Here is a 9080-nt window from a genome sequence, read left to right on the forward strand (position 1 = left end):
TTTCATTAGAAACTACATCCAGTTTATCGGGTGAGGTTAAAGTACAGGGGGTAAAATGAATGCCTCAGGATTCATTGAAGACAAATCACAAATTTAAATGTAAATTTTATTTCGAAAATTCAAGCCTTAGTGAAACCGACAATTGAAATATGTACTGTTTTGGAATAGTTGCAGATTTCATCCCAATTAACAGCAGTTTTCTAGACCAATCAATTATATTAAAACTCCCATTTGAAATGTTAAGAAGTTATATACATTTCAGCAAGTCCATAGCTTTTCAACATCAAAGTTGATCAAACTGATATTTATATTCATTTTCTCAGATCTGTTTTGTGCAGATGACAAAAAAAGTATTCCCTGCTTACTGACAAAAAAATTACTGTAAGTAATTATTGTTCTTTAACATTTAAAAACTTTTATTTGTTAAAAGTGAATGGATCAAACACAATATTGTTCAGCAGCATTGACATATGAATTTGAAAAATCCTAAAAAGGGGCTTTCCAATACACAAACGTTTAGACATGAAATCATCAGATCTGAGTCTGTCTATTAAGTTAAATAACCCACTTATATGTAGTTGTATAAACAGGGAGAAAAAAGGATGTACATTGAAAGATTTTATTTTTATCAATAATTCTGTGAAGTATTTTTATGTGCAAGAAGTAAGATTTCAGAACTATTCAGTAAATACTTTTGGAAAGTAAACAAAGGTCTTCAGCATACTAAATTTTATTAATCTGCTTCCTTATAATATAAAGTTAATATACTCAAGCTAGATTTAAATTTTGTTTATTCTTTAATAGATACTATAATATATTGTTGGTGGCTGGTTTTAAAATGATGGTGTGTCCTTGTTTCCATCTTCTAACAAAAGAGCTTAAAATCGGTGATTTAAGATGAAATTTAGATCTTGTTTTTTTATCTTAACCCTTCACAGAGATTTATCAAACCATCACTGTAGTATAGATATAAAGGAAAAGTGCTAAACAATGAGGATTATGTATATCTTTCATCAAAAACATTATCAAAAAGAGAGATTATTTAAAACAATAAATGCTTTTGTTTTATGAATTGGGATTATATCAAGTAAATAAATGTAAGGAATAACATATTGGCTATTTATTTAAAGAGACTCAGTTTTGTTTTTTAGTCTTTTATCTCTATTTAAGTTCTTCTATATTCAGGATTTTTTTAATACAAAACCGAACAAAGAAAAAAAAATGTAAACCAGAAATTTTAGAATTTTTTTGGTGTATAGTTGGAACACTCTGCATTCTCATCTTTAGCCTGCATATATTGTAAGAATGATAAGTTATTGAAATAGTGTATATTGATTAGGGATGCAAATGAATTATTGAACGTTTCACACTTGCCAGTGAACAAATTAAATATTTTGTATATATATGGTGTCGAATCTCCATATAAACTAAATTGTATTGTGCAATATTGCATCCATGGGTGAATTGTCATGTCAACTACATCATAATAAAACAAAACCTATAAATATTATTTGTTTGCTTGTTTGTTCGTTTGTTATTTTATTATCATAATTGTATTTGCATTTGCATCTATTGCAATCATACTGCATAGATTTATTTTTGCATCTATTGCAATCATACTGCATATATTTATATTTGCATTTGGTTCATAATTCCTTCCTCTAACTTTCAAAAGGACAAATAATAAAATGCTCTGCAGGGCACAGCTTGATACAACCGCAGTTGAGGCAAGTATGGTCACAACATTCAAGCTTGATACAACTCTGGATTGAAAATTGGGCCAAAATTCCAAAAAATAAATACATGGTTAGATTCAACCCAAAGAATTAAAGACTTTGAATTAAACCCCATTCAAACGGGTCAAGAAATAAGCAATTTATTCAAAGTATTAGAAATTTATTGTTTTTGGCCCCTTTTTCCTGCGCAGTTAGGGCCATAGGTAGCAATACACAGTTAGGAGTTTGGTTTCACATTTTGGCCCTGTGAATTTTTTAAATATGAAAGTTATTGTGCAATAAAATTGATTTTTAGATAGCTGAAGAATAATATAACCTTCAAAGTTGGTTGATATGAACATGAAGATTGTTTTTTGCATGTTTTATAGGCCACTTTCTGTTTGACAGTCCATATTTTCACATCCATACCGCCCATAGGTCCATAAATTGTTGTAGTGTTTTCCAACACATGTTTGACCCTCGAACTTTTCAATTCAGTTTTATGGAAAAATGAGGTGCAATGCATATGATTTTTATTTGACCTATAGATAGATAAATGTCAATGGTTTCAGAAAAGTTATTACTCTTATGGATTGAAATACTACTTTGGACCAAATTTTAGGGACTTTTGTGACATTTTAACTATTGGAAATTAAATCTATGGAAAATGCTGTTTCCATATATTTGCACATACATAACACAACACATAAGCCTTATTTGTTAGAAAGCAAGGGAGAGAGGGTGTTTAAAAGTTATGAGTGTCAATTTTAAGTTTTTTATTCTAACTGTATTGCTACTAATCCATAACCCCCAAAATCAATCCCAACCATCTTTTTTTGGTATGGAACCTTGTGGTACAATTTCATAGAGATCCATAGACTTATACTCAAGTTATTGTCCGTAAACCAGAAAATCTTTTTTTTTTGCCCAAACGTTTTGGGCCATAACCCCCAAAATCAATCCCAACCTTCCTTTTGATGTATGTAACATTGTGGTACAATTTCATAGAGATCCATACACTGATACACAAGTTATTGTCCTGAAACAAGTAAAATGCTTGTTTTGGCCCCTTTTTGTCCCTGAATTCCTAAACAGGACAATAACCCCCAAAAGCAATCCCAACCTTCCTTTTGTTGTATGGAACCTTGTGGTACAATTTCATAGAGATCCATATACACTTTATACTTAAGTTATTGTCTGGAAACCAAATGTCTTCGGACTTCAACAACATCATACCAATTTTGGGTTGTATAAAAATTGATTAATTTTTTAAAACTTATGCTGTTGGATTATTTTTATGCTCCCGCCGTAGCAGAGTGGGCATTACGTTTTACCCTTGTCCGTCTGTACGTACGTCTGTCCGTACGTCCCAAAGTTGGTTTCCGTTCTCTAACTTTAGTTTGCCTCAACCAAATGTTATGAAACTTATACACAATGCTTATTACCACTAAATACAGATCAAGTTTGAATTTTGGTGGCATCACTTTTACTGTTCTAGAGTTATGTCCCTTTATAAATGGAAAAATTGCTAAATTTTTCGTTTCCATTCTCTAACTTAAGTTTGCCTCAACCAAATGTTATGAATCTGATACACAATGCTTATTACCACAATATACAGATCAAGTTTGAATTTTGGTGCCGTCACTTGTACTGTTCTAGAGTTATGCCCTTTAAACATGGAAAAATTGCTGAATTTTTCATTTTTTTTTTTTAAATATCAAGTATTTTTAAAATTGGAGTTATCTTTCTTTGTCTATGATTATAGTTGAATCAACTACAATCAATGCTTTATACAATGCAATGTGTAATTTTACCTTCCACTGATGAATTAAAGCAGTTTTTACCCTTCATTTCTAAAAATATTTTAAAGTCTTCTTTGAAAATTTGAGTTATCTTTCTTTGTGCATAATGGTAGTTGAATCAACTACAACCAATGCTTTATACAATGCAATATTCAATTTTACTTCCTACTGATAAATTAAAGCAATCTTTACCATTCAGTGCTTACAAGTACTTTGATTACTGTTCTAGAGTTATGCCCTTTTACAAATGAAAAAATTGCTGAATATTTCGTTTCCGTTGAGTTTGTCTTAAATTAATGTAATGAAATGTATATATAATGCTTTTTACCACAAAACTCAGTTTAATTTTTTGTTTCCGTTTTCTAACTTTAGTTTGCCTCAACCAAATGTTATGAAACTTATACACAATGCTTATTACTACATAATACAGATTAAGTACGAAATTTGGTGGCGACACTTTTACCATTCTTGAGTTATGTTCCTTTATAAACATAAAAATTGCTGAATTTTTCGTTCCGTTCTCTAACTTTAGTTTGTCTCAACCAAATGTTATAAAACTTATACACAATTGGTCTAGAGTTATGCGTATTTATAAATAGAAAAATTGCTGAATTTTTAGTTTCTCTTCTCTACTCAAGTTAGCCTCAACCAAATGTTATGAGACTTACACACAATGCTTATTACCACAAAACTCAGATCATGTTCAAATTTGGGTAGGGTCACTTTTACCGTTCTTCAGTTATGTCCCTTGATTAATATATAATATGCAAGCAGGGGTATCATCTGTGTCCACATGTGGACACTATCCACATTTATTTTTAATGTGTTTTTTACATGAAAATATAATTCCATTTTATTTTCAGCTTACCTGGCCCAACGTTAAACATGAGCTTTTGTCATTATTTTTCTAAAAAAGTAAAAAGATACCTAGTGGCAATCAAAATCATATGTTAAAGAAAGAGTAACACCATAGTCAAAAGTAAAAAGATGAATATACAAACAACAGTCCACACTATAAAGTAACTTAAGATTGATCAACATGAATTCTTTCCAAAAAATGGATGTCAACTCTGGTTCTCAGACTGACAGGAAATTATTAGTGGTGCCATCTTGTTGCTCATTACAAGTTAAACCCCGGTAATAACTTAACATTTGGTAGTAAATGTAGTAGTAGTAGTAGTCATTTTAATTAGGCTGTTGGTTTTCTAGTTTGAATTGTTTTACATTTTGCCATGTCTGGACCTTTTATAGCTTACTATATGGTACATTTTGTAATGATTTGCTCATTATTGAAGACTGGTACATTTTGTAATGATTTGCTCATTATTGAAGACTGTACAGTAACCTATAATTGCTTATATCCACGTTTTGTGGATATTTGTCTCATTAAAAATCACACCACATCTATTTTATTTTAGAAAACAAGGAAAGAAGGATTGAATTGTGTCTATGTAGCATAAATATTCTGTAAAAGTTCAACCATTTTATGATAGTGTCCTGAAATGACTTCAAGTTAATATTTGATCAACGGGAAGATATATACTCCATATACAGATGCTGTTGCGGTTTCCCTTCTTTCAAATGTAAATTCACAATGGGACAATTGAAATTGTTGTTTTTTCTTTTTTTTCTAAATGTAAGTTAATGTATGAATCTGGCATATTAGGGTATACTTTATTTGACTATGAACATAGTCACTAAACTTTTTTTTATCATACATATACATAGTCACCAAACTTTTTTTTATCGAGGGAAAGGTCATTTATAAATAATTTATCATATATTTAATAATGGATAACTAATGCTTGCTTCATTTCATTCTTGAAAGGCATAGATATAAATGTGCAGCCCTTTCCTTGTTCTGGATATCTACACCTTTAAAGGGAAGCGTCAGGGCCGTAACTAGCCTCTTTTAAAAATGAGGCAATATATATTTGCCGAGCGGAGCTAGGTGAAAACATTTCTGGCAAGGGGTCTAGAGGTCGCTCAAGGCCAATAGAAGCTTTGGGGGAAGTGACGCAAAATCGTGCATTCTGAGCGTTTACCGGACCCTTTCATAATCTAAAACGCAAGTTTTGTTTTAATTTATTTTTTCGACAATATTCTGGTCTCAAAGAAAATATATAGATTCAGTGTAAGACTTTTTAGTTTTTAGGGACAACATCAAAAGACCGATATGTAGGATAAAGCAATAATCGTAATTCACATATATATATATATATATATATAGTCAAGTGTGTGGCTGCTGTTTTTTTTTGTTTTTTTGTTATTAAGTTTTGGCTTGTAGAAAAACGTATAATACCTGTCAATTCTGTTTTTTTTTTTTTTAATTAAGTTAAGGGGCTGCGTTATACTAAAATTTACGATAAAGAGATGACTTTTCATTTCCTATTGTTAATTATCCATTTTTAGATGGTGACGTTCCCTTGGCACTATCTTATGGTGTTTATATATCTCAATTTGTTCGATTCGCTCGTGTATATAACAACGTATTTGATTTCAACGAAAGAAATCTCTGTATTGAAAAAATATTACACCAGGGTTTTCGATATCACAAATTTGTCAAAACTTTTACTAAATTTTATCATCGGTACAAAGACATCATTCATAAATATAAATCAACGTGCAGACATCTTATACATGTACGTTCGTGTACGTTTTGTACTTCACATCCCATCTGTTATGGTCATAATCTATACCAGAGACATATTTTGTATTGTATGTCTCTGTATATACAAAGCACACAAAATGTCGTCATTCACCTAGTTAACCAAACCTATAAACAAACTTATTCAGAAGGGATATAGTTACGATAATGTTGTCAAGTCATTAAAGATGGCATTTTTTTAATTAATATTGATTCCCTCAAAAGGGTCTTTGCATCGGAAATAAATAAATAATTTATGATGGTATGATACTAAACCCCTAACGGGAGGGATTGTTTGTGCTCGATTTTCATATGATGAAGACAAAATCTTTCGATCAGTTTAAATGAGGTCTGGAGCTGGAATGTCAGTAACAAATAGTAGTTCTTTGCTAATTTGTGATCCGATTATTGCCGTTTTGCTTAGTTTCTTCTATTATCTATTCTAACATCGTACGTGGACTTCTTTTAAACTGAGTTTTACTGAGCGTATTGTTGTGTGTTTGTTTATTCCACATTGGCTAGGGGTATAGGGGGGGGGGGGGGGGGGGGGGGGGGTTGAGATTTCACAAAACATGTTTAACCCCGCCGCGTTTATGCGCCTGCCCCAAGTCATGAACCTCTACTAGCCTTTGTTCAGTATAGTCTTGTGTTTTTTTTTATTTTGTTCTTTTATATGTTTCGGAGTTTAGTGTGGCGTCCATTTCGCTGAACTCGTATACACTATTGTTTAGAAGCTGAGGACTTTCTCGCTGCGTTGAAGACCCATTGGTGGCATTGGGCTGTTTTCTGCTCTTTGGTCGGGTTGTTGTCTCTTTGACACATTCCTGGTTTCTATTCTCAATTCTATTAATAGCTACATTTATTCACAACTGACTAGATCAGTTGGAATCAAATATGACAGGAATATTTTAACAGTAGTTATCCTAAATTTAATTGTAAGTTCCAACTTTCTAACTCCCATGGTTGACTGGGGTATTGAAATATGGTCTTCCCTTTGTCTTCTTCCGACTTAAAGGTAAACAATCGCCAAAGTGCGGGATGTATAAATTCGCAGCCACGCACACTGCTCATTGCACGTTAAGAACACTTGCAACCACTCTTTGGGGGTCCATAGGTGGCCTGTTGCAATGCTAAATGTATGTCCCTATCCAACATACCTTCATTTTTCAGTGGCATTCCAAATATTCCGCCTATTATTCCGGTCGATCCCCCTATATCATTCATTTGATCTCGTCCTGAACCTGCATGAAGTATTTGCCACTGTACATAAAGTACACAAAGCAAACAACAATCAATTAATCTTAAATCTTTCTAAAATATTCAAATAAATGCATATAATATAACAAAAAATATATAAGCATGATTAAAATACTTCTGTTCAAGTACTGGATTACCGTGGCGGGCTAGTCGAGAGAAAAAACAGATTTATTAAAGGGGCATAATTATTTCAATGTGTATTTAAATAATTAGGGAAGGATATTTATTTCCAACATTTATGTATCTAGACTGAAAAGTATTTCCCAAAATCACAACAACAAAAAACTGCCAACCCCTCCCCCAGAATTAATGTGTGTCCCCTAAACAATAATTGTTGTTATCTTAATAAAATAAGGAGATGTATGGTATGACTTCCAATGAAACAAATATCCTCCAAATGACATTAATGTAAGCAACTATAGGTCACAGTGAGGCCTTCAACAATGAGCAAAACCGAAAGCGTATTGTCAGTTATAAAAGGTCCCTACATGCCTACATGACAAAATGTGAAATAATTCAAAAGACGAAAAACTATAACGGTCTGATTTATGACAAAACAATAAACGAAAATCAAATATGACAAAGAGCTACCAACGACAACCACTGAATTACAGGCTCCTGGCTTGGAACAGGTACATAAAGAATGAGGCGTACCTAAACATGCTTGTTAGGGCTCAACCATCCCATAACACAGGACAGTGGTATGACAGAACACACAATAAGACTAATGTTAAATTAGGTGGGAATTGCTTGACTCCTAATTGGCACGAATCACAAAAAATAAAACAAGAGACACAACTTACAGTATCGATCTAAGAGTACACGCAAATTCAAAGGTTACTGAACTGCTGAAAGAAAGTTCAAATCCTATCCTTCCTGACTAAAGTATGTTTTAATATCTGTAAGTAGCATGACTTTCATTTCTCCTGGGACCTAGCGTTACGGACAAGTGGAGGACCATATAGATGTAGCTCACTTGTGATCAGTATTCTGGAGTTTCTTATTAACAACATATTTGCTGAATTTGGAGGTAGGCTTTTTCAACAAATTGTCGTCATTCCTATGGGAACAAACTGTGCACCTCTCCCTGTCGACATCTTCTTATTTTCATATGAGTGAGAGTTCCTTCAGAAACTTGTCAAAAACAAGAAGATCAAAGAAACCAGATCATTTAATTTCACATTCAAATATGTTGATGATGTTCTTTCCATTAACAATCCAAACTTTTCGGATTGGCTAGAAATTAAAGAAACAGACAGGGCTTCCTCTGCCTCATTTTTAGACTTATACCTGGAATTTGACATAAGCGGTCATCTCAGTACCAGAATTTATGACAAAACAAGACGATTTTAATTAGAAATTATCAATTTCCACCACCTTAGTTACAATATACCAACTTCACCCGCATATAGGATATACACTTCCCAACTCATTTGGTATTCAGGTGCTTGCAGTTGCTAATCAGACTTAGAGTTGATGAACCAGGGGTATGCCCGGTCAAAGAAAGTCTCGTCCTTTGTCTAAAAAAGTTCATCGGGAGATACTAAAACCTTTGTTGGTAAATATTCCGTATCAACTTCACAAATAATACATGATGGTCTTGAAGTTGTAAATTATTAACCTTTACTGTTTAGTCTATTTTTGGTAATATCCTTTTGG

Source organism: Mytilus californianus, unplaced genomic scaffold (assembly GCF_021869535.1).
Source record: "Mytilus californianus isolate M0D057914Y unplaced genomic scaffold, xbMytCali1.0.p SCAF_3, whole genome shotgun sequence".
Taxonomy (NCBI): domain Eukaryota; kingdom Metazoa; phylum Mollusca; class Bivalvia; order Mytilida; family Mytilidae; genus Mytilus; species Mytilus californianus.